General features: G+C 37.2%; 1 protein-coding gene across 4 annotated transcripts in view; it reads left to right on the forward strand.

Moving 5' to 3' along the window:
• Positions 1-8,755: 8,755 nt before the first annotated feature.
• The window catches only part of ZNF366 (zinc finger protein 366), a 40,687-nt gene continuing 24,493 nt past the window's right edge, over positions 8,756-24,949 (forward strand). For all 4 annotated transcript variants that reach the window (XR_007773338.1, XM_050945262.1, XM_050945263.1 and 1 more), the window contains exon 1: positions 8,756-8,880. The gene's annotated coding sequence lies outside the window, so the exon portion shown is untranslated. The remainder of the gene's footprint in view (positions 8,881-24,949) is intronic.

The raw sequence follows: 24,949 nt of genomic DNA on the forward strand, positions 1-24,949 counted from the left end.
GTATCGCCCGTACGGTCCATGCTGGAGCTCTTTTTGGATTTGGGACTGCATTGCCACCCGTGCTGATCAGAGCTCCACGCTGGGCAAACAGAAAATGAAAATCAAAATTTTGCGGGGCTTTTCCTGTTTACCTGGCCACTGCATCCGAGCTGAGATTGCTGTCCAGAGCAGTCACAGTGGTGCACTGTGGGATACAGCCCGGAGGCCAATACCGTCGATTTGCGGCCACACTAACCCTAATCCGATATGGTAATACCGATTTTAGCACTACTCCTCTCGTCGGGGAGGAGTACAGAAACCGATTTAAAGAGCTCTTTATATCGATATGAAGGGCCTCGTAGTGTGGACGGGTACAGCGTTAAATCAGTTTAACGCTGCTAAAATCAGTTTAAACGCGTAGTGTAGACCAGGCCTAAGAGGACTGTTTATTTAGGGGATTATAGCAGCAAGTTATTGAGTGCTAACACTCTAGAAGATCTTTGTTTCAGTGATTTCTTCATCCATCTGGATTAATTTCTGCTGCTGCAAGAGGGGAAGAAAAGTAAATCTACCCTGTAAACAAACTATAGGGAAAAATGCTTGGCCTTGTATTTAGCTGTGACACTCTGGTTGCTTTTCTCATACCTGAAGCACTCTGTGTAACTCAAAAGCTTGCCTCTCTCACCAACAGAAATTGGTCCAATAAAAGACATCATTACCTCACCCATCTTGTCTCTTCATATCCTGGGACTGACAAAGCTATAACACTGCATGTAACAGCTGATGCAGCAATTTCCTATCAAATGTAATTAATTCAATATGCATAGGAAACCCAGGTATATGTAAAATTTATTATTGTATTTCAGATCTGCTATCTAAAAGCTGTCTCTTCCTTTACATAATCTTATTGTCCATATACTCAGATATAAGTATTCATTTATACACTATATTTTAATTACTGTAGCTTTTCTGGTGTCTGGTCCAGTGTTTGAGAACACCACTACAGAAGAAATAGGAATAATGATGAATCTTATGTTTAGTAAGACATATAAAACTCCTCTCTGCTCCACAGTATTCCTAGATTAATAATGATAACAAAAGTGATGTGTGTTCTTGGAAGGTGAAGAGAATCAAAGATCTTGTTGGTAATTTGTCATTTTGGCAAGGCTCAGATACCACAGTCATTTCTGACCAGATTCTGATCTCAAATACATTGATGTACATCCAAAATAACTCAATTAACTTAAATGGATTTACACTTGCACAACTGAAATAAGCATCTAGCTCATAGTTAGAAGTACAGAGAGTATGCTGGAATTATTCTTCATGTATTATAAAAATCTAAATCCATCAGGATTTAATATGTTTAAAATTAAATAGAAGAATAAGGCACTCTAGAGCAAAAACTTAATTCACTACCAGCTGCAGCTATTTACAGTATTTCCTTAAGTAAAAACTGATTCACTTACTACTCCACAAAAGTGAATCAGTTTACTTTGGAGATGTCTATAAAAACAACTTTCAGTTGCTGGTTTTTTTAACCACTTAATTGGAACCATCTGGGTTTGTTCTGATCTCAATGTGCAGATGCAACTCTTGTTAATGAGGATGCTTATCAAGAACTGAAGCTTTTCTCTCTTTTCATGTTCACTCTCTGCTAAGTGTAAATTTCCTTGTTATATAAGCTAACAATCTTTCTAATGTGGGTAATTTCACTGGAGCAGAATAGTGACAAATAGACTTGAAATGTGACCAACATGCTTGTCTGATGGCATGTGTTGCCCTAAAGGAAGGATGAGATTTGGGAGCCCATTTTGGACCCCTTAAGCTAGTAGAAAACAGTTTCATTATGGAAATGACAAACTTAAAAGCCTAACGGTCCAATTATCTGTTGCCCTGCACCTTGTGCAGTCATTTACACTGGTGCAAAATGAATATGAAGTTTATGTAAAAGGCTGCCATTCTGATTTGGACTGGTGTAAATGACTCAAGATGCAAAGCAATGGAGAAGCAGACTTACAGCACCATGACCAATGAAGTTTTAATAGTGGTAGATTATCTCTTAAAAATAAAGGGCCAGTGAAAATCTTCCTTGTTAGCAGTTGCCCAATCCTATAGCACGCTATTATGCTTGTAGGGTCATATCCTACGAACACTTGTGTTTGGTGCGAATCACAACTGTGTTTTAAGAAAAAAAGCACAAGAGCCTTTACAAACAAACTAACCCTGTAACCCTTCCTCCTCCCACCACAATTTCTTCAGAAACGTCCAGGTATTTTGTCAAATTAGTAGGCAACAATAAAATAAATCAGTTTATATGAATTCCTGTTTCTGAGTGTTAATGCCCTGGGATATTCTGGAGTTGCATATAAAGAGGATGGTCACCTATAAAGTTGTCTAATCTCAGATTAATACTATTTAGGACACGCTTTGTCCTGACAAAGGGGAAGTGTACAGCTGAAGAAATCCCAATGGCAAGACTTCTAGACTAGTCTGAGGTTTTTCCTGTAAATGGGGGGTTTTCCTGTGCTTTAAGTTGTAATCAGTTGCTCTTCTACTAAACAATACTAGTCTAAGCAAAAGTTTTCCTTTTTAAAAAAACCAAATAAACCACAATCATTTTTTTTTTGGTAGAACAGAAGAAATTTAACAGACCTAAGTTCTGCTTTTCTTTTCATCTAAGTAATTATTTTTGGCTAGTTAGCTTTCTTGATGCTCACTCTCTATTCACTTATAACTGCTTTGAACCACAAACCATATACTCTGCCACAAGCAAATGTTAAATTTAAATGATCTGACAACAAAACTTTAAAATATGTTGAGCCTAGTGCTGCAGTCTTTACTCAGGAAAAAGTTTTGTTGGAGTCAATGGTACTACTGGCTGAGTATGGACCATCCTTTGTTTAAATTGTCTGCTGTGTCCAACATTCTCCCATGGTTCGGTCACCTATAGCATTTATTATTGACACTGAAAGACTTAACATTTTGAGCACTACATGACAGTGAAATGGTAGGTGCTCTACATAGCCAAAGAGGAGAAAATGAAGGGAATCCTCCTTTCTCTAAAGCTACTTATGTAGGAGTTTGAAAAAGACAAAGGCGCATGGTCTGTTCTCGTTAACACATGAGTACAGTAATGCCCCTGGATTTTCAAAAGTGGAACATGGTCCCAGGTATGTGACCTATGATAATTATAAACCAGAGGTTATATTGTTAATTCAATATTTAGTAACGTTAAGGATGGGATTTTCAAAAGAAATCTCCATTAGCCCATGTCTGCTCCTACTGAATGGTAAAACTTGGACTGATTTCAGTGGGAGCAGAATTAGGTCAATGCTGAGTGGTTTTGAACATCACATCCTAGTGTTTTACCAACTGAGGTCCAGAAACATTTACTGCAAAATCATAAACTAGTAGGCAAGCATGTAATAAGACTCCATATTAATCAGATTATCTGACTGAGGGACTAAATGAATGAATTGAAGATTAAAAGAATTTACCTAAATTCTTAATTTTGAAATTTACTGTCAAATTAAACTTCTGGGAGAAAATGCAGAAATATTTTATGACTTATGGCACAAACCAGAGAAAATTATAGTAATGCTGGAAAGTGTAGAAGGTATCATTGCATAGGATAAACATGCTTAGTAATGATCATTTTCATAAATTTCTCAGGGACACCACCTTTTACAATATTACATTCCTATACTATGTGATAGGTAGATGGGAGAATTTCATGTTATAGTACACTGTGAACATGTCAGTAAAGAAAAATGTAGAGTGGTTACCATTGAAATATCAACCTTTACCAAGAGTGACCACTCCAGATGCACATTAATTTCTGAGTCTAACTGTACAGCAAAACTGCAGTATGCATATCAGATATTTTGGTTGGTAACTGTTGATTTTTAAATGGAGGGCAACTTATCAAACTTCCAGAGAGTTTGGCAAATTTCCATGTGCTATAGATCTGCAAACACTGCAGTGAATTCAGACACATTGAACAAAACCATGTTTTCTTTCATTGTGGACCTCAGTTAGGCTCATTATCCTGTGCATATGCAGTGTGTAAAGAATTCATTCATGTAACACTTGAAAACACACATCCATCATACCATCTTTGTAAAGTAAGCTTTTGGTGCTATTGTTGTAATAAAGGTAATTGTAGTGACTATATAAAAGGTCTAGGAAGTCTGTCTTTGAAATGACTGTAGTTAATGGAGTTCACAAGAAATTAATTTGATCCTGAATGAGGGCACCTTTAAATTATTACAAGGCATTTATTTCCAGGAAATGCATCTCTTTAATAGTTTTGAGTATTTATTTCCACTCACCTCACCCCAAGATAGTAAATTAAACTGTGGGTGCTTTGAAGGTTAAACTTGAATACCCTATTACATGCTAATTAGATGTTATCTTTCCTCAATAAATATAAAAAGGATTTACATCCCAAGGTATTATATCTGTCAATACATGTATAGTAGTGAGAATACTTTGATCATACGATTATGAGAGATAGATAGGTGGAATGAAAACGTTTCAAATATTTTTCTTTATGAGAGCTGTTCAGATAAACAAACTAAAATATTTACAGAATAGCTCTGATACTAGATCATATTATTATCCAAAATACATTATGTATGCATATGGTATGCAGACAATGCAAGAGTCATAATTAGACTTAATTGACTTGATATTAATATTAGCATAAGCCTCAACGTGACATTCTTCATGCACCGGAATTTTAGAAGTGAAATCCTTTGGATTCAATTCCAAGTCTGTGTTCATATTCACATTCTGATAGCTCACTCCTAAGAAGCCTAAAGCAAACATTTAAACCAAATAAAAGTGAGAGAGACATATCTGACACTGACTTACAAGAAACAATTGGATTTTTTTATGGTAGTTAGGGGAAAGGTTTATTATGTATAAATCCATGTGGTCTCCCCATCTCAAAAAAGGTATATTGGAATTGGAAAAGGTTCTGAAAAGGGCAACAAAAATGATTCACGTCATATGGAAGCCATTCCATATCCCTAGATTAATAAAACTGGGACTTTTGAGCTTGGAAAAGAGACTGCTAAGGGGAGATATGATAGAGGTCTGTAAAATCATGACTGGTGTGGAGAAAGTAGATAAGGAAGTGTTGTTTACTCCTTCTCATAACACAAGAACTAGGAGTCACCAAATGAAATTAACAGGCAGCAGGTTTAAAAACAAGCAAAAGGAAGTATTTCTTCACAGAACACACAGTCAACCTGTGGAACTCTTTGCCAGAGGATGTTGTGAAGGCCAAGACTATAACAGAGTTCAAAAAAGAACTAGATAAATTCATGGAGGATAGGTCCATCAAAGACTCTTAGCCAGGATGGACAAGGATAGTGTTCCTAGCCTTTGTTTGCCAGAAGCTGGGAATTGGCGATGGGATGAATCATTTGATGATTACCTGTTCTGTTCATTCCCTCTGGGGTACCTGGCATTGGCCACTGTCAGAAGACAGGATACTGGCCTAGAGGGACCTTTGGCCATTCTGGGTCAGACCATTCTTATGATGTATTACTTAAATTGTGCCATCAGCATACATGAGGCTGGGAGGAAAGTATTCTGATGCACTTGGCCACAGGCAGCTAAGACATCTAATTTTATTGTCCAACAAGATAATGTGATTGTCCAAATTTGTCGCCTGTGGTCTCATGCTGTCAAATTAAAATGAAATTGTTGCTGGTGAGATTACCTAAAGGCATTGCTCTACAGTCCGCTTGTTTTGTTGTGGACTGTTGAGACAAGGTTTCATATTTTAATTTTTTGTTGTTGTTTTCAGCATGTCTGACTCACGCTTGGTCTGATATATTAAATTGTGTGCTCACTTTAGCGTAACTTAAAATGTACCTGCTACCACCAGACTGAGGCTCGATCAGAATTAACAATCCTCAAAAATTTATTTCAAATTCAAGCAAAATAAATCCAATACCCAATTAATCATAGTTAGTGTCCATCTGGTTCAAATCTAGATCTGATCATACATAACAGCATTAGTCAAGTCCTCCATTCATGCTGTGTGCTGTTGAGTGCTCCTTCCGACTTTGTCCATGAATATATTTTGTCTCTGATTCTCATTCAGGTTTATAGAGAATAGGCTGATGGGCCAGGAGCTTCTACTTTGCTGCATATATGTGAATGGGTTTGTTTTGATAAATTAATTGTGGAAAGATGCATTCCACTACTGCAGCACTACAGGACAATAATAAGAGTATTTCCACAGCCAGTAATGTATCCTAAGAGACAGCTGCACATGGTAGTGAAAAGCTTTGTTAACTATGTATGCACACTGCCATTTGTTGTGGATTTGATTGAATTATTGTGTAATTTAAGAGGCAACCACTGAAGTAGGACGTTCTCTTCTTCCTCACTCACAAACCAAAGTATAAAGCAGTCTAGTAGACAGTCAATTTACATATTAACATAATGATGTCATAATGAGTCTTATTTTTCAGTCAGTCTGAAGACAAAGTACTAAAGCCATGCTGTAGCCTGGTGAATCTGGAATCCTTATATTCAGTGATAGCACATAGATCTGATTTTTCTTAAGCGTCATTTCTAAAAGCAACAAAAACATAGGTTTTGTCCATCCCTACAGAAATGTTTTGATAGAAGGGCCAGGATTCTCTTTCACTGCTGTGTGTTACAGCACATTTTAGCTTTTGTAAAGCCTCCAAAGAAAAATAAATAAATAAATCCTCTTTGAAAATTAAGACTTCAGTCACAATGAAGTTTAAGTCCATCATGAATTACAATGTGACTCAGATATACCTGTCTTGATCTCTGTGAGAATGCTCCTAATTTTGTGTATATCAGCTCTTGACTAAGTTCTGCACTATGTTCCAAATGGGAGACAACCAGATGATTATATTTGATCACTGTCTTCAGTAGTCTGGGCTGCCTAGCAATCCTGTATACAAGGTTGATCTCCATGAAATAACTCACTAACAGTTTGAAAAGCTGGAAATTGTCATCATATTTTGGGACTTATATAGGACTATTGGGAAATGTTTTTTAAAATAAATATAAATTTTACTCCAACTGCTAAACTGGTGCATAATATGCCTCCATTGTCTCTTAGCACACTCTCTAACATTCCTCATGCTCAGTATCTGGCGGAAATGCCATTTGGCTGAATACTCTTTCCCTGAAGAAAGACTTAATACTTCTGCAATGGCACATATATTTAAAGTTAACCCTTTGTATCCTTTGTTTTTTATTTGCCCCCTCATTACTCTTTCATCCTTTTCACATACATCAGGAAACAACTGGCTGCATCATACTTCCAAACATCACATCTAGCACCTGCCCAGTTGTGTCAAAGCCTGACTTCCATAACTAAAGTTTTAAGTGGTTCAGAATACAAACTGAAGGTCTTTACAATCAAGTCACTGGTTGACCTCCACTACTTCTCCTGGAAATAGTACTAGTGCTCATTTTATGCATGAAGAAGTGTTGCATGTCAAGAGTGCACAGTCTCAGATAGTCTGTCCATCTATCACTTCTCATTATTGTACTGTAAAGGAAATAGCAATTTATTATTGACATAGGACTATTTACTAAATTCTACTCTCACTAACAATGGATTTACACCAATATAACTCCATTAACTTTAATAAGGTTCATTTAAATTTATGCCCTTATAGCCGAGAGCTGAATACAACCTTACGTTTTTCTCTGAGAAGCCATTTGAAGCAGCATTTTGTTTTCATCTTTCATGGAGAAAGACATGTAATTGTTCATCCAAGAGCCTTCTACATTTGGCTATCACATGAGTAAACTAACAGGGCGCAGAGTTTACTTTTTTCCTCAATGCTTGAAGACACAGTCTAGGTAAAGACCTGAAACCCTTAATGGCATCAATGTTTGTACTAGATAAACTAAAAATGTTGATAAATTCACAAATCTGTGAAAGAAAGGTAATTTTCTATTGTTTGTTATTGAGATTGGAGTTTGATAAAAGTAAGCAGCTATAAAAAAATGTAAAGTGGGTCGTAGTGAGTTGACTCATATGTATGGTCATTCACTGGCTGGAATGAACTTTCTGCTTTTTTCCAGTTAAGAAGCATGAAAATATATCTAGATCATGATAAATAATTCTAATTTTGATATATTAAGGTGTGCTCTACATCAATCCTATGCTTTTTCATTCTTAGAAAAGCCAAATTAATCTCTGGTGTAATTCTGACTTCAGATAAATATGACCCCAACACTTTATCTATGAGACTCAAAAAGTATTTCATTTCTATAACATTCTGTAGAAGTTAAATTTGTTGATTCTTTTTAACACACCAAGAGATTTTTCCATTCCTTTTTTTGCACATGTATTGTTTTTATTGTGACATGTAAGATTTCTCCTTGTTTGAAGTGTAGGATTATGTTATCTGTACTTTTTTGGCTAATGGAGTTTGACATGAGATAAGGCATTTTAATCCTAGACACTACTTTTAGAACTTTATTTGTTTTGTTGTAGTTGCACACAGAGAGCTATAAATTAGTCCTCATGAAGCCAATAATTCAGATATAATACTTGAGGAATTCCTTTTGGTTCAATTATATTTATTTTCCCAAACATTTTGTTTGAGCGAAAATGAGATGGCTATCTACTGTTTCCTTATTTTTTTGCAGGAAAGCAAAGGGTTGTTGACTTCCTCTCCCCTCCCTTCCTTCCTTCTTTCTGAAGGTACTGTACTCATCTGAAAAAAGAGAACGAAGTGATTGTTCCTGTTCTCTTTCTTAAGTCATTTGAAACATTGTCCTTGCTAGTTTTCTAAGTTTACTGCAATCTCTACACAGGGAGCAAGAGAGATTGCCAACAGGAAAGCAGGTAGAGAGCTTAGCTTATTCTAACTTCAACAATTGGTAAGTTAACCAAGAAAGCATTTTACTTATATCTGTTATTTTAATATATACACCTTTAAATACAGGACAGACATTTATCAACTACCAGACAAAAGATAATGACTGTATGCATTAGCATGCAGTATATATATTTTTTAAATATCTATAGTCAGCTTTTTAGATACTGCTATTAGTAGTATCTAGTCCATGAGGTTTAACCAATATGGAGGAATGGTTTCTCAGTGAGGTTGATAATGTCTGCAGTATTCAGTGTTGTGAATTCTTTCATATGAAGCTGAGTAGTTGACTTTACCTTTCCAGCAGGAACTGTAGCTTGTTTTAGACTTCACTGACTTTATATTGAAAGTTTCAGCAAGGTTTACTGTTACCTCGCAAAGGCAGAGATAGGATAAGCAGCTTCATAATTGATAGGCTAGTATAGTTTGTTCATCTCTGACCATTACTTCAGACATATTCATTCAAGTGTTACATTAAGCAACTGAACTGTCATCAACCTGTGCCATAAAGGAGAAAGAATTACTAGGGTTTTTTTTTAAATGGAGCTGTGTAGTGTGTGTGTGTGTGAGAGAGAGAGAGAGAGAGAGAGAGAGAGCACAAGTGTTTGCATATACCACAGGCACTGAGATACAAAGCAGTGACATTTGACCAGTTAAGTGAGATCCAGTTTCACTTTAAAAAGACTAAATTACAAGGTATGTCACAAATACTAAGATTAATCACCAGTGTCAGTATGATGATAAAATGCTGGCTACTTATTTATATTTCATATCAGCCAGTGGCTGGTCAGCTACCGTTTCCAAGTATCAGGTACACCACCTTAAGCTAGCGCAGTCAAACTTTGCTGTCAGCAGAGTATGATCTAAGAATGCATTTTATTTTTATAAGGCAACTCAACAGAAATAGCAACTTTTTACACAGGAAGGTGCAGTGCGGATGAGGAGTAGAAAAGGTCACATTTCTACATAAGAAAAGCCTGAACATCTCAAGCACACATTAACTTGCAAGTGAAACCTTCTGAGCTTTAGAATGTTCTGGGGGACATTCAAGTCCCTGGCAGCACAGCCCAAATGCAAGGCAGCGAACCCCAGAGCTGGTATAGACAACTCTGGCTGCTGGTGGATACTCTGAAATCCATGGGTTCTGAGGGCTTAGCCTCCTTCTCAGAAGTGGGGATATATCTTTCTACAATGACTGAACAAATACATTTTTCCTCTTTGTGGCTCCTTTCTATAGCTTCCTCCTACCCTCAATAGGGAGTGATCTATCCTAAATTAGGAAGTTTTCTGATAAAATTATATGTTTCTCCAACACTTTATAACTGCTAATAAATAGAAGAACCTAATCAATTTATTGTTTAATGTGGTTTGAAGTGAAATGTATCAAGTTTGTCTAGTTTGATGCTATGAGCATTGGTTGATAACATTTTGTAGGTGAAGTATTTAAGGTTACCAGTGTAGAGAGACCAGTTCTCAAATGCACACATGAAAATGAGGTGTACTTTTTTATTTGGATACCCAGTTTGGCACTTAGCTGGACAAAAGGTCATTTTATGTGACCAAGTACTGATTCAGACAACCAAATGTGGGCTTTGGACATCTATTTAGGTGACTACATTCGAAAATTGGGCTCCCATTCATATGCCAAATAAGATAAATAGAGAAGTTGTTCTGTTAATTTAGCTTGTAAAGTATGCAATTTGCTCAGTTTACAGCTTCTGAGGCCACGGAATTTCTCTATTCCACTGCTGTTACTACAGTAAAGATGAACTCAAGCTGCAAAATTTTGATCTGGATTGCAAACACCCCAAAGTTCTGGGAAGGTTGGATCCAGCATTTAGGTTCAATCTACAATTAAGACAAGAGCCAATTGCAAAATGTAGATCCAGACTTCAGTTTTGACGATCTCTACAAATTTATGTATGCTTGAAATCTGGGCCCATGTTTACACATATCCTTTCTTTGAGAGCTCTGAAAAGAGGGGATTCTATGATCCTGAGGCAAAACAGTGTGTATACTTGCTGTTATAGTAGCTAATCAAAAAATGAAGTGCCGGTTCTAAACTCAGTTCCCTATTAATGTTTAAATAAAATAGCAATGCAGAATGATAGTTTATAATTTAGTTGTAAATATAGACTCTGAGCTTTGTACTTCATTCTCGGATTACACCTTTCAGTTTACTTTATTTTTTGGTCATTTGTAATGTCTTTTACATTGTGCATTTTTTGTTATAAAATCAATACAACATGATTTTATATAATACAATTGTAACAAACAAACTAACTTCTCTTTGAGAGTTTAGGAAATCAAGTTTTGTCCTTGTCTCGTATTGTTGTGAAAAAAAGTTATAGGCAAAGTAACAGGTTATGAATGCCAGCCTCCTTAAATTTATAGGATTTGTTACTTTATAGCATAAGCTTAATGTTTGTGAAATATATTTTAGTGATTAATTCCTATATTATTTGAAACATTGTTTTCATGAAGGCAATAAAACAGGTATTTACCAGAGAGACACTTTTAAAATCTAATTTAAAAGCTTATTGGTGCCTTTGTTAAAAATAAAAAAAAAACAGTTACAGAGTAGTTTTGAATTGAGCTGCTTGGATCCCCAATTCCCATTCCACAAGATATTTTGAATATCTTTTTTAAAGTGTTCCAAAATTAGAATGAAAGTTTGCCATTTCCCATGAAATGAAAATTCCAAAATTTCATTTGGAAAAATTGAAATATTTAATTTCAATAAGGTCAAACTTTCTTTTAAAATGTCAACCTCTCATTTCAAGTTTAACCAACTTGACTTTTATATAACATAAGTCAAAAGATTTCAACTTTTTTATATTATATTACATTGTTATCTTATAAGTTATAACAGACCATAACAAAAGTTGAAACAAAGTTGAAATGAAATATTTCAACCTTATCTAAATGAATCATTGAGAAATTTTCAATGAAAATTTCAACAAAAAATGTTTAGCAGAACATTTTTTGATCAGCAGTAGTTTTGAACTATTATGTACTAACTAGCTAATATATAAGTTAGTATAAGGGTAAGGGCCCAGTCCTGCGGCCTTACTTCTGCAAGTAGCTCCATGGAAGTCACGGGAGAAAGGTTCTGATCCAAAGCCCATTGAAGTCAATGGGATTCTTTCGATAGATGATCTTCTGCTTGTAAAAATTTGTGCAAGTGGAGCCATGGTCATATACACGAGCTGAGATTTGGTTCTTGGGTTCTAAATGTTTAAGATGTATTTTCTCTCACATTTTGGCATCTCTTATAGTTGTTGTGTTGTTTGTGTTTTTTGGCAGTGGGAGAATTTTTACCTTGAATTATCAGGTATTTTACATGCAAACCTTGAAAAGTCTTAGCCTAATTGTTCTTGAGGCAATTTGGGCATAATGTGGATACAGATAAGTTATAAGCTGTACCCACAATACTGCATATTTTGAGGCACTGCAGAATGTATATCCAGAAGATAGACGTGTTGGCACACCTATTAATTGTTTAGAATTAGAATGGAAGAAAACTTCTTGGCAACCTCAAACCAGTAACACAAGATAAACCCAAAGTAGAATGGAGACCACCACATTCCTAGAAGTAGTCCTGGACAGACCCTAAGTAGGTTGGAGAATTGATTATCCCAGGCAGATCATATTGAACTTATATTACTGGGGCTCCAATACAGCAAAGGAATCTTCATGAATAGACCATTTAACCCATGCAGATCCCTTTGCAGGTTGATCCCTTAAATACAATAGCAATAGTCCTATGTAAAAGATGATAATATAGACGGAGATAAATGTATTCATTATTGGACAGACCTTTAACAATTATGTGTTCTGAACATCTGCATTAAGGACCTTTTTGAAAAAAGTGTTGTTAAATCAAATGAACCATGTATTTTTAAAACCTAGTAGCCTCTCCACTCCCACTTCCCATCCAAGAGGACAAACTGAGCATGGAGAAGTGAGGTCAGAGAAGAAAAATGTCTCAGAGAGGATTTTAGAAGGAAAAAATAAATGTAAGCCTTTAAAAATAAGGCAAAAGGCAGAAAAGTTTGCTTGAGAGGAAACAGACGCTAGAAAAGCCTGATGTCACCCTCATTTTCATGTTGAGAAGATGACAGTTATGAAACTCAGCCTGCATCTGTCTGCTGCTGGAAAAGTTACAATACTATTTTTTTTAAATTGATAACATTCAAAATGAGGGTTAAGAATGTTCATCCAGTCAAAAGCTCTGACAAGATGAACACCTAATAGTAATGCAATATGTTTTGTAAATTACATATGTATAGGATGTCTGACTTGCCTTTGTATCCATTTAGCAGGAATCAATCCTTCTTGCCTTGTATATAAAATACTAATGATTCTAGGAAAGAATCCTATATTTTTGAAAGAAGATAATGCTTTCATTTGATGCCCAGGGAGCTTATACCTATGCGTAACAGAAACACAGGTGCTAGTGTGGTTTTCGTACAGGAGGGATAACTCAGTGGTTTGAGCATTAGCTTACTAAACTCAGCATTGTGAGTTCAGTCATTGAGGGGGCCAGTTAGAGTTCTGGGGCAAAAATCTGTCAAGGACAGTACTTAGTCCTGCTGTGAAGGCAGGAGATTGGACTCTAATGACCTTTCAAGGTCCCTACTAGCTCTATTTATTATATGAAGATATACCTAGCTCATAAATACAGTCACAACAAAGCAATTTTGCCTCTAAATTGAGAACTATAAAGGTCCTGCAAGAGGGTTACATTAAATAAGTCTTATACTAAAAGAAATTGGGATACTTCTAAAGGTTTTTAAACTGCAGTGATATTCCCTGTCTGGTGATTTAATTTCCCCTCTTCCACCATTTGCTCCTGGTTTCTTGCTGCATGGTTTAGAAGCTTATGTTATCAGTGGCAGTCAGTAACTTGAATCAGGCAGCACAGTTATTATTCTGTTTCCCAACTACCCTGAAAAACAAAAGACGCAAATACCTTTCGCTTTCACCTTTCAGAAAAGACTAGATGAAAGCCAGCAAATAGTTTGATCCCAATTGTGAAAATTCCACTGCATAAAAGATTTAGGAAAACTGTTTTTCATTAATTGGATAGCAAATTTGTTTCTTTCTGGCAATTTTTGTAAATAACTAAAATTAAAACTGCCCTAGTTTTCAATGGCCTATGCGTATTGTGAATGTAGGGAACCACTTCACATAAGCAGGATTTTGGAAGCTGTAAAAGGAATGAAATGTTCAAATGTTCATTGGACCTGAAGGTTCACAATGTTGAATTTACAAAAGCAGTCAGAGGATTTCAGTTAGTATGTAAGTTGATACTTTTCAGTGAAAAAAACTCCCCTCCACTTTTCTATATTGGATTAGAAAGAAGTGCCATTGATTTGAAATCGGAAGCAAAGTGACAGTGAGATCATACATGGGTTATTATTTTGTGAGGCTGTATTAAAGAAGTACACTAACATTAGCAATGAGGTATCCATTGTCTGATCTTTTGCTTTGGAGAAATTATTGCTCCTTATTCATTGATCAAGGATGGAAACTATATAATTTATCTGGGTTAGATTGTAATTTTACAGTCTTCTCTGAGTAATGGGGTAGCACATAGCTGCACTATGCCAGGAGCAGAAAAGAGAATGAATTGTGAGCCATCAAATGTCCCATTTCCTTTCCTGCTTTCTCCTTATTCTATGAGGGGAGTAAATTACTTCATCCCTTTTCACAGAGCAATTAACGCATCCCTACCCAGATACCTGAATGATTACTTCAGTTGGCAACTAAAGGGGGGTAAGGGAAGCCATGACTACTCTTATGCCTTTTCTTGCTACCCACTTGCTTGCGGGGGTGTGTGTGGGGGGAATATTGGCTAAGCAGTCTCTGCTTGTCACCCCATGACCAAAGTTGTAATTTGATGGAGTTTGTGGGCCCTATTCGGTCATAAAATATGTTCTTAATATCTCACACTGGGCCTGCTCATGCTCCTATTGAAGTAAATGGTAAAAAAACCCACTGACTTCTCTTCTGGTCTTAAAGTCTGTGTGTCTATGGAACCAGGATTGGGCCCTTCTGAATGAGTAAATTTGCCCTTAGCTAAATTTGCAATATTTATGTATTTCACAATATTTTCTCCACACATAAAGTTGTAATAGGAACATTTAAATAGTATACATCTAGCACATTAAAAATGTGCATATTTACTGCAGCACCCATTTCTTTGGTATCTTGGCACCAGATAAAATCATGAGGAAGCATAAAATTTTAAGTGGACGTATTCCTCATGGCAGGTCTCCCAGAAGGTAGGCATACCTCTTTCTACATGTGTACATGTTTCGTAAATGGATTTATTGATGCACTCTGTAGCTTTAATGAAAATATGCACTATTGAAAAATAATTTAGATTCATGGATCTCTTTTTGGAAGGCAACATTTCCCCTCTTTCTAATTAAATAAATAACTTGTTAGAACAACTTATGTGCAGGCGCCCGACCCCATATTGCAATTCACTAATGCAGATTTCTGCTGTGTCTACTGAAGCCAATGCAGGATTAGAGTTCTTCTGTGGAAATTGAAGTACACCACAGGGAAGTCACTAGTAGAGGATGAATTATCTAATTGCTCCTACGTTTAACAGGAATAAGAGGTGCTCATCTCACAGTAAATATTTATGGAAGTGAAGGAAAAAACTCTGGCCACACATGTTGTCCCTTCAAAACAGACTCAGAATACCATGCAAATTATCACCGAGTATCTCTGATTAACGCTGAACCCAAAACATTAAGTTGTTCCAGTTACGAGAAGCAGTACAGATCTGAAGGCAGAATTTTACCTGCAATCACACAGATACCAGCATCAACCACCTATATGTCACTGGGAACAGGTTTCAAAACTTCTGAATCCCAGTATACAGGATGCCATTCTCCTATCCTAGGAGATAAGAAACACCTCTCAACTTAAATATAAGTCACAAATCAAGAAATTTAATTCAATGGGAGTTACTTGTATCCTGTGGGGAGAGCATCATGATCCAGGATTCTATCTGATGACCTTCATGAACAAGTCCACTAGTCATTCACTATGGGTAACAACGATACACATGAGCAACTGTAACATACTGGTTTGGGCATGTTGCACCACTGCACAAAGTCAGTCAAAATAATGCATGAGAATTCTGTCTATCCTGGGGTTTTATACAGATGTCCATCACTGTAGAGGATGTGCACCTTCCACATAAATGCAATAGCAACAGTGAAGTCCCCAGTGGACTTCATGGAATTTCTGGCACTTTTCCATTCCAGGAACAAACAAACAAAAACTCTGCATGGGGAAAGGTTTTTGGTCTTAACTTTATTAAGTTAGTTATTTTTGTTGTTGTTTGCTTTGTCTTTTTCAAGGTTTATTTGTTTTAGCAGTCAGTTGTTTGATTGGTTTTTTTGGTTGGACGGAGGTTTGAGTATAAGGGTGTGTCACTTTGAGCATTGTTCTTGTGATGGGAAGCACTTTTTAAATGAGGCCTTTGGGATGACTGATGATTAAAAGTGATTAATAGAAGGTCTAAGTAATTATTGGAGTTGCCTGAAAATTGAAACTGATTAAAAACTAGATGCAATTTGTGAATACTTTTTCAAAAACCACATCCCCTTTGACAACTTCTAGTCATTATTATACTATAATGCTTGTGATGCTAAGCTAAGAGAAAGTCACCATTACCATTTTGGGCTTCATTTTTTTCCAGAGTTTTGTAACAATGCCATTTAAAATTGGATTGGATTGAAACTTGTCAGCAATAGTACATTTCTGCCCTATGATTGGATTAAAATGATGAAGCTGAATTTTAGTTCTGAAATGATAATGAAATAAAAAAAACACCACCACCAACCACCTCCCCCAAAACCAACTATGGTGCCAATTTCAGGTGCTTTTTGACCTGTTGCAACTAACTATTGCTTATTTTTAAAACTTTAATTTTTGCAATCACTAAAGTTAATAAAATAATAATTAAATGTTGTATGTGGGATGTACATTGGTGGATCAGAAGGAGGAAATAGCCTGTTACTCAACCAGTTACAGGATTCAACTTTGGGAATCACAGGGGAAGGGAAAAAACCAGTGAGGAAGTTATCTTAAATTACTTTCTTGTGAGTGCTTGACCTGGTCAGTCAGAAACATTGTTCTGAGGTGGAGCTAAAGCACCAAGGATGTTGCCCTTCACCTTCACATAGATGAAGCAAAAATCTGGTAGTGTAAGTTCTTCTTCTGATAGAACTGCTTCAAATAAGAATCGTTTCTGTACACTTGTAGCCTGTATTTCGTACACCTACTTAAAGAAGAAACACAAACAATAGAATGGGAGCAAGGCCACTTTGGGATGAATCCAATATGGCTGTATACTCTCATCACATCTCTTGCAGCCACATTTTTGTTTACTTGCATTGAGAATTAGGCAGCACACTTTGCTGATAAATAGAAAACTCCAAGTTCAAATTTCAGGGCCAGAGTCTGCCCGCAGATATGCATGTCTTTGGAAGCACATGGACCAGAAGTTAGGAGAATACAGCCCTTAACTTTCTATTTTAGTTTCCTTATATTCTAAGAAGGAATTATGATTTTTAAACATGGTTTCAGTGTGGTCTTATCATGATATATGCTTGGCTCAGGGAAGTATTTCCCCTTAAAAATGGGAGAAAAGGAAGTTTAGTTAAGCTCTGGGGTAAGCCTTGCATACAATGCACCCAATTCTGGAGGGCTTTCTCTGAACTGAGAGAACAGCTAAACTACTGTACTATTGGACTGAGATCACCACCACACGCTTGTTTAAAGGGTAATTGACTAAGTCACTGTTGGCCCAGGCTGAACATAGAAGTTAAAAGTAATTAGTCTTCTCAACAAAGCAGTTTCTCCAGCAAAAAGCATTTTCAAAAGTAAGCAGGTTTTTCATTTTAGAACCCTGATCAGACTCCCCACTATTTAATATCCCTTTCCTCTGCTGATGATTTGAAGATGACAACACATTGAACACTATTCTGTTAATGTCTGTGTGGACAAGTGGGATTCCAAGGTGATTCAGGAAAAAACTAATCATTGGTTCAATGTTTACACTCAATGTACACATACCAATAGTCATATTTTTTAACAGCACCTTGGAGTACTGTAGCTCTCACCAAAATGGAGGCAACTAACAAGTGCTCACCTGAGAGGGATCCACAAAATACTGACAGACTCTCTCCATATCATTTTATTTTAAAGTGAAAGTGACATTTTTTCAATATTCATGCTTTTCAAATGAGTTATTTTCAATAAATCATTTAAAGGACCAATTTAAGGCAGCCTTTAGTGAACCTGTTCAAGTATATTTATTGTATCTCTACTTTTCAAAATAGTTGACCATAATTGTTTTGGGGAGTTTTTAATCGCTGGGGGGCAGTATCGTCTTGCAGTGAAAGTACCAGACTGGGTCTCAGGATATTTGGGTTCTGTCCTTGTTCTGCCACCATGCAAAGTGTTATTTTTAAAGGTAAAGGGCCTGATTTCCTATACACTAAATGTAAGACAATGGTAACTCCACTGACTTCAGTGGGAACTGAAGGCAGTTAACCGCTCACAATCAGATCTAAAGTGAGTAATGTATCCAATTGAAATAGACAGGGAAATGTAGGTAACTACCTAGATAAGAATTTGGCTAAAACATTGTATTTAAGAACCTCTTATAAAAAGCCAATGGGCTATTTAGCAATTGCAATATATATATTAAAAATAAAATGTCCAGACCTTCCAGAAGAGATTGAATCAAACTTCAGCTACATGTTCATAACTGAAAGTGTACACAACTAAATCCACCTAAGCTTCATAATGATGAGGGATGCATAATTTGTAAACTATTTTTAAGGAACTGGATACGAAACAGATGTGAGCAGTAGATAGGTTATATCTCCTGCTTGTCAGTATCTGGAGTTGAGTCCTCTTGTTTCATGAGTCCTCCTGTTTCAGTTCACACAAGTTCCACAGAACCTTAGTGGTAGGTTGGTTCCCATCATTTCAGCACCTCTGAATTTCACTTTGAGTTGTGTGAACCCAAAAATTCAAAGCAAAACTTTAAAAAAGGTGAAATCCTGGCAATGTTGAAGTAAATGGCAAAAAACTCCCACTGACTTCCATAGGGCCAGGTTTTCCTCTAAAAATCTTGTTTTGGAGGTGACATATGGAAATTGATCAAACTCAGCTGGGTATCCCAACAGTAGCATCCCTTCTCTTCACATGACTTCCCTCCACACGTCCGTGCACACACTCACTTTACCTGGCGATCTCTTCTTTTAGGCACCTGTTTATGTGCAAATGAAGCATTCAGGAGATGGACTGTCTGGGCCAAAGGACTCATGATGTGGAAGCAAGCCAACTGGTTGGCTAGCTTGCAGATCAAGGACGGGAGTCCCCATCTACCAGCTCCTAAGACTTGGGGAGATGGGAGGTTACCAGGCCACTCCCTGGCCCTCTATGGGATAGTAGCAGGAGTGAAACTATGGTGGGAAGGAAGGATCTTAAGCCAACCTAAGTCCCCTTGAAAGGTCCATAAGTAGCAGTGAAAGGTTCACTTTTGCAAAAAAGCCCTGAAGCAGAAGTGTTTAGCCAAGGTTAGTTTTTCATTCTGGACTCTCTGCAGGGCTCCATTATTTATCTAAAATTCAAAACATTAAACAGTCCAAGAAGATTTTGTAAATGGAATTTCACATATATAGTATGTAATTGTTATGTTTGGTGAATTACACTATTCTGTCTGAAGTCTTCCTTTGAGGAAACCACAGAAACTGCGCTCAACTGATGCAATTTTATCACTGAAGTCCTTTTCCTTCAGAAAGTTTAAGTTATTTATTTGCCCTCAATTTATCTTCACTAACTTTAGTTCCTGGAGAAAAGTTTCCAAAAAAGTTGTTAGCTTAATTTGGTAATATTCCAAAGGAAAACTGTTTGGTATGTACAATGCTCTGATGCCAAAAGTGTGATATTTTCAATTGCCAGTGATATATATGGAAGTAGGCAGGAAATAAGGATAGAATGAGATGAGCAGTGATTTAAAATCATAAGCAGTGATTTAAAAAACTATTTTGTACATTTTATAAAGGTGTTGACAAACTCCTTGTTCCAGATTTTGACATGAGTACTGTTATGATTCTTTATGTAAGAGTCTGAAGGAATGTATCCTTTTGACATCAGATCATAGCTTGATCTCAATGCCCTCAGTTACAGCTATACTAGTCCACTAATTGTGTAAACAGATGTAATTGAGGGCAAAATTTGGTCCATTACACATTAGTGATTGTATAGGCTTTTCACACATACACACAAAGTTATTTGACACAATATAAAGCTTCATAGGGAAAAATACTGCAATGTATCCAAGCAAATTTTAACAACAAAGGTTAATGAAAGATGGTGTGACAAAGTTCCTCCTCTACCTTGGCGGGTCCTGAGCTTATTGGGAGATTTGCTTGCCTCAGAGATTCACCATGTGGGTCAGAAAACAGCCCAGAGATCTTCCCTTCTGGTAGAAGCCACAGTCCAGGTCAATTCCTCCTGTGTTTGATCAGGAGTTGGGAGGTTTGGAGGGAAAGGGAACCCAGGCCCATGCCCTACTCCAGGTTCCAGCCTAGGGTCCTGTGGACTGCAGCTGTCTAGAGTGCCTCCTAGTACAGCTGCTTGACAGCTACCACTCCCTGGGCTACTTCCCCATAGCCTCCTCCCAACATCTTCTTTATGCTCACTACAGGACTTTTCTCCTGGTGTCTGATAATGTTTGTACTCCTCAGTCCTCCAGCAATATATCTTCTCACTCTCAGCTCCTAGTGCCTCTTGCGCCCAGCTCCTCACACGCATGCTACAAACTGAAGTGAGGTCCTTTTTAACTCAGGTGCCCTGATTAGCCAGCCTATCCTAATTGATTCTAGCATTTTCTTCTTAACTGGCTCCAGGTGTCCTAATTAGCCTGCCTGCCTTAGTTGGTTCCAGCAAGTTCCTGCTTGTTCTGGAACTGCCTCTGTTACCTTATCCAGGGGAGAGGGATCTACTTAATCTGGGACTAATGTATGTGCCTTCTAACACTCTCCTGTAGCTATCTGGCCTGACCCTGTCACAATGGACAGATCCCACACAGCGGAAAGGCTGCAGTATTGGTACATAAGGGAAAGCATAGTAAAGAATATACATGGGGCCAAATTTTCTCTAGAGTATTTTCATTTATTTTAAATGAGTTATATATAGGATGATGAATTTGTATAACTGTTTAATAAAGTACTTCATCTTGATACCTGGATCCATATTTATACTAATAATTTTGATTAATAGATATAAATGTGGATTAAGCTATTAAGAATAAGTATTACAGTACTAGATCAGAGGTGTTCTGTCTCTCTCCCCCTCCCTCGGACTACTAGCTTGTAGGCTAGCCCTCCTCTCCTGATGACCATCTCCAAAGACATCCCTCTCTCCACAAGAGCTTTCTAAAAAATGTAAATAAATATCCAGAAAATGCAGAAGTGCCAAACACTGTATTCAGCCTACTTGAGGTACAACTATGGCCTGCACGACATATTCAGATGGTGCATAATTTAAGCTTTTATTTAATAAAACAAAGTTTCTAGCCCTCATATTTGTGAAGAAAACCTACCAAATGTGATCTAGGTGTAACTATCTTCCTGAGTCTGCAGACAGGCTGAAACAATAGTCCTGAGATGAACTGCCTGATCCCCATTAATATAATTGGAGTGTCCGCTATAAAGCCCAGTGATGACACTTCACTATCAACATTAATTATTTAATTGCTGATCATTTTAACAGATAAAATGGGGGAGGGGTTAGGAGTGAACCCCTTGGGGAAGAGTATGCAGAGGGAAGAACAGAGGAAACAAACAAAGAGGAAGAAAAAACAGAGAAAGAAGGATGTGGAAAAGGAGAGAAACAAAGGGCAAAAACAGCAGTGGGCCTAAACTGAATGCAAAGGCCACTTTGTGTCACTGACACATTAAAGTGGCTGGAGATGGTCAGTTAAGGATCTCCCAATAAGGGGTAGAGGCATGGTAAGAGGTGCACTTGGGATAAGATTATAAAGCTCAATGTAAGCTTTACATCGGAGTCCACAGCACCGTGTTCACTGAACCAAACTACACTGCACAGTGTCCTGTATCCAGTTGCCTTGGGAAACAATGTAAAAGTGTAATAGGAATGATAATGAATCATTCTGCCAAATTAAGGGCAAACTACTCATCTCTGGAGGAAAGGAACTGCAGCATAGACAAGGAGAAAAACACAAAAGGAGTAAAAAAGCAGAAAAGCAGTGATAACACATAAGGACCTGCACATCTAGCCATCCATCTAAACAATTTTCTTTTAACATACTCACTAGCACCATCCAAGTCCAAATTATACTATAACTATGTTTTCTGGCAAGGTTAAGGCATCAGATTCAGCCCATAGACTACCTGAATTCTGACAGTGAAACAACATATTTATTCCAGATATGCACCTGTGGGAATGATCTCAGAATCTGGCTCTACATCTTTAATAATTATTTAAAAATATATGAAAATAATGGTACATTGATTTACTTCAGAGTAGATTTTTTTAAATTCCCTGGTATAGAAAGTGACAAAAATAAATGTACCCTGCAAAGTGTTTTTTAGCAAATATCTGTCTGCCAGGGTATGAAAAACAAATAATGGACATGCATGCCCAAAATGACTCAGAAACCTTACAATCTGTATAGCCAGATAGTATAGTGCAAATAGACTATTTCCCAAACATAGTGAGAGAGGTGATTGATTGGCATAAAACAAATATTTTTAAAGGCACAGTGGTAAACAACAGAGATGTGGCTCAAGTAACGAAAACCTATCTGCTTTTCCATTTGACTAGAGATGACCTGTCTCTCATTCTTAGCATCATTTTCACAGGTGAGACAAATGCAGATGTGCTGTTTTGGGAAACTCAGACTATGGAGATAGCTCTGAGAGCCTGAGGAATAACTTAAAAGCTTAAGCATCAATCCTGAAGTGAGTCAGGTATGTGCTAAAAACAGATCCAGCGAAACTAACATGGAATACAGTATTGTTACATAACCCAAGAAACCAATATTATTTAACTGCATACAACTATAAATGAAAACCACGTGTTTCTATTAGAGCTGTTTTACTGTGTTGTGTTAAACAGTTCAAATCCTTTAGAAAATAAAATTTTTCAGCGGAGTGGCTTATGCATGTAACTGATAAACAATTATTGGAGGCTGTTCTTCTGCATAAAAAAGTGTTAAGTGACATATCAAGAATGCCACCTGTTAAATCTAAATCACAGTGAATCAAGTGAATGTAAAAAGAAAAAAGTTACCAATGGAGAACCAGCCTTGTGGCAAATTACATGGAAAATCATAAAGGATCTGACCCATTAGAGTCCTTCCATTGATTTCAATGAGTTTTGGATCAAGCTCTAGAAGAGCTGCCAAATCATCAGTTCCACTTTACAGGATAATGCTGATGAGAAATGTTTCTTGCTGGAAAGAAGAAGTTTTATCCTGCAGCCCTTAATCAGCACATGAAGGTAATTTCCCAGGGAGAAGTGAAAAGACAGCAAACCTCTCAACAGTATCATGTTCATGCAGGGAGAGAAACCTGATCCTGGCCACTTCCTAATTTCAAATCATTCCAGATCATGTTCATGAGCAACTGTTTACATGTTTCCAATTCCAATGCCATTAACAGCAAACAGAAAAAGGGAAGAGAAATAAACTAGCTAAGGTGACCACCTGTCTTATGTCTTAAAGATATCCATAATTTAGCAAGACACTTAGGTTCAGTTCATGAAAACAGCCCTCTTCAACAAAGCACTTAAGCACCTGGTTAAATTTAAGCTGTTGCTCAAGTCCTATAGACCTTCCTGTAGACAAAGGAGGGTGTGTGTGTGAGAGAGATGGCGAGAGTGAAAGGGCGGTTGGTACTAAAAGAAGAGATTTATTAAAGCTCCAGAAAGTTTACATTTCTCAACTCTGCCCTTTCATTCCCCAAGTTCTCCCATTTTATGACTCCCTAATGCATCTCTACGTCCAATGTTTTTTGAGGAGTTTCCTATCCCCACCCTCACTTCTGCCTGATGTTAGCATAATTTCTCTCTCTCACACACCCCTGCCAAGTGTAGGAAAAAATGCTTTTGTTCTACATTGAAGATCTCTCTTCTAGATTCAGTCCACATGGTGCAGGCTTACACCGCAAGTGTTTTAGGGTGAAATGGAACACACTCAGCAATAAGGCTGCCACAGCCCATTTTCCATATTCATGTGCTTGCATGTGTGGTTACTTCAGCAAGGACAGCATAGACGGAAAGTGAATCCTGCAGTACCTTCCACACATATGAAATAATGTGACAACAAGGGTGAAAAAAAGGTAGTGGGCATAAAAGGAAAAGGAATTAGTCTGGCAGCAGCAAGAAGATCTGAGATACCAGAGAAAGGACTGGGAAACTGGAGTTACAGTTGCTCCTTGTCCTCTCCAGTGAGTGGCATATCTGAAGCCCACACAGTGGCATATCTGAAGCCCACACCATCATTTTTTCACAGCTTTGTGCTTTAAGTGGACGAGAAAGAGCAATGGTTTGATAATCTGGCATTTGGGTACCAAACAGTGAGATTAGCTGTCTCCACATCAGCTAGGTGCAAATTGCACCTGTGTCTGTTTGTACATTAAGGGAGATGATTGGGGAGGTGGGGGAGAAATATTGAACACATGACATTTACAAAGTTATAGCTAGAGAGGGGTCTGACGTGGAACATCGGATGAGACCATCCTCAGACTTTAGGGAAGTTCAGATCTGGATCTAAATTTGAACTTTGCACCTCAGACCTATCTCTGCTTACTACATCTCCCTCAAGCATGCAGCAGAAATGAAGGAAATAGTACACCTAAAAGAGCGTGAGGAATTGTGAAAACAGCCAAGTATTGAGCAAGACATGCAGTGAGAAATAATACTAAACATCAAATCCTGAAATTATTCTCTTTAGTTAAGCATTGAAAATGTGTTGGACCTTCCTTTATTATTTCCATTTTTGT

The sequence above is a fragment of the Gopherus flavomarginatus genome, chromosome 3 (assembly GCF_025201925.1).
Source record: "Gopherus flavomarginatus isolate rGopFla2 chromosome 3, rGopFla2.mat.asm, whole genome shotgun sequence".
Classification (NCBI taxonomy): domain Eukaryota; kingdom Metazoa; phylum Chordata; order Testudines; family Testudinidae; genus Gopherus; species Gopherus flavomarginatus.